Genomic DNA, 2,684 nt, shown 5'->3' on the forward strand with positions numbered 1-2,684 from the left:
AGGGGGCCCGGCTGCCAATCCTGGTGAGACGACACAGTCTGTGACAGAGAATGAGATCAAGGGAGACGTGGATGAACGTCGTCTGTTGGGAAGGTGTTGGAGAGGCTCCAGTGAAGTGGAGCATCACTGGCATTTGGAGGAAGGGCAGTAAGTATGCCGATAAAGGGGGTCGTGTGGGCATAATAATCCTCTTGCATTTTCAAAAAGCCTTTGAGAAGCTTTTTCCAAAGCTTATTAAACTTTGTAAAGAAACTAAGCTGCCACAAGATTGGACAAGAGATTGTTTTTTGGGTTGAAATCTGGTGTAAGAAGAGGAAGTGAAGGACAGGGCTTAGCGGTCACTCTCCGGGAGGGAGGGGATTCGTGGAGTCAGGGAATAATTCAGGTCGGAAGGGACCTCTGAAGGTCATCTAACCCAGCCTCTGCTCCCAGCACGTCTAACGAGCTCACATTGCACAAAGACTTTCCCAGTGAAACCTTGAATGCCTCTAAGGATGGTGATTCCACAACTTGGTACAAAAGCCTTGGGATGTGCACTGTTTTTTCTTGCTGTCTCCAGCAGTGACCTCTAGAAAGCAGTCAGCAGTGAAATCTGTTGGGCTGGAGGGACAGCAACCTCTGGCCGGGAGCGCCTGTGTCATCTCTGAAATTGGCTGGAGTATTCATGTAGGGGAAAAAAAACCCAAACGTGCTTCCAAGCCTGACCAACCCTACACCATTTTCCTGGCGTAGTTGTACTGAAGAATATTAGTGGAATGCTGTCCTGCCATTCATTCCTCGCTTTCCCACGTAGGTGGCTTTAGTTGGTTTGGATGTCGCAGGTGGATACAACAACTGAAAAACTCCTTTTGTCTGCGGGTGCTTTGCCCGTGCAGGAGGTCTCACCATCTTGCAGCAACGATCTCTAGCGTGGATGAGCACCGACAAAGTCAAGCCTACGACAGGTTGTATTTTGCAACGTCAGGAGGAAACACCTCTGTTCAGCAAAATGTATCACTGTTATCTGGAGTCATCTTCTTACCTTTGAAAATAAACCTGGAGATTACCGCTCCTAGAACGACGTAGTTTCTTGTGCACCTAAAGCCGCTCATAGCATCATCAGCAGCGGTGTGCAGGGTGCAGACTCAGCTAATGGGTGGGCTTGGCAACAACTTTGGTTCCAAGGGCATTAAATCCCCTCACTGTCCTGAAAATACGGGCCCGTTAGTTGTATGTGGATCAGTGCAAGCAAGGCTGCAGGTTCCGCAAGGAAGAAAATCCTCCTCCTTGACTTGGCTGACAGTTATCTCCTTGCCCTGGAAAAGTTCATTGCCCTTTCATCAGAAAAGACTGCGTATTTGTTTTCTTTGCTTTATCTGAGATACTCTCTGGAAAGCTTCAAAAGAAATAATTTGAAACAAAATGATAACCTTCCAGTGTAAAATGCACAAGACCAAATATGCCATTGTTTTCTGAGCCCTGTCAAAGACTCCCCTCTCTGCAGTTTTGCCTTTGTATGTCAGCAGCGATGGCAAATGCCTGCTGGCTGGAATGTTTGCTGATCGTAGGATATTCAACTTCCAGATTGCCGAGCAGAGAACGGTCAAGCAATCCTCTGTAATCCTCTTCTCTAGGTTAAACAGTCTTTTATGGCCATCCCTTGCGGTGCCCATGTACCTTGCAGAATGCACCTGAAGGCAGGGGTGCCGAGCGACTTCTTTGTTCGTGATGTTCGTTACCCTGCAAAAGTGAACTCATTTCCTTTTCTGGTTTTTTCTTTGTTTGTCTGAAATGTCTTACGCAGTCCCTCGGCAATCCAGACAAAAATGGAATTATGGGCCTACTTTTGCAGAAGAACGGGCAGCATTTTCATCCAATTTTAATGCTTGCTTTTTAGTTTTGTTTTAAATCTTCCGATTGCTGAAGTGTTACTAAAACAGTACACTATTTTAGTCTGTAAACTTTAAGTGCTGTTCATCAGGTGAGACAAATCGCACATCCACCATCTGCATAATTTGCCAGAATTGATGCTTCTGGCAGTTCTGATTAGTTTCCCAGGTGGTTCAAGGAAGGCGTGAGAGGAGAACAAGTGTTTTCTGCGACCCTCCATCTCTGTTGGTACCCCTGCCCTTCGCACCCTTGGGCAGGGCTAGGTCTGCAGCAATAACTAAGCTATGCCAATTGGAGTTTGGGTTGATTGGGTCTGTTTTCACAAAGGCTGGCTTATTTACCAGCCCAATTTTTCTTGGTGTTACAACCCTCTAGGTGTGTGCATGTCTGTGTGTGTATATGTGTAAGTATATATATGTATACATGTAAGTAAATAGATGTATGTGTATATATGGGTGTGCATATTTATTTATTTAGCTACAGTAGGTTAGGCTCACTGGTGTTGTAAAGAACTTTTCTCTCAAAGGTTTCCTCATTTTCAAAGCCTAGACCACTACAAGTTCAAGTTTAAGGATACTGAGTGCCCTTTAAAAAGTACACTAGTAGACATGGTTGCGAGAGTGTGACGGCTCTGAATATGTTGGCCGTTAAGAAACGAACTTTATACAGCCAGTGTCTGGACACTGCTGAGGATTTGGGTGTGGAGGACGATACATCACAGTCGGAGGCTCATCTGGGGAAAAAACTGTGGCTTTATTGCATTACCTACCTTTTTTAACTTACCTAAGAAACATGGATTCGAACTTGAGGGGGGG

This window comes from Cariama cristata, unplaced genomic scaffold (genome assembly GCF_000690535.1).
Source record: "Cariama cristata isolate BGI_N322 unplaced genomic scaffold, ASM69053v1 scaffold40863, whole genome shotgun sequence".
Taxonomy (NCBI): domain Eukaryota; kingdom Metazoa; phylum Chordata; class Aves; order Cariamiformes; family Cariamidae; genus Cariama; species Cariama cristata.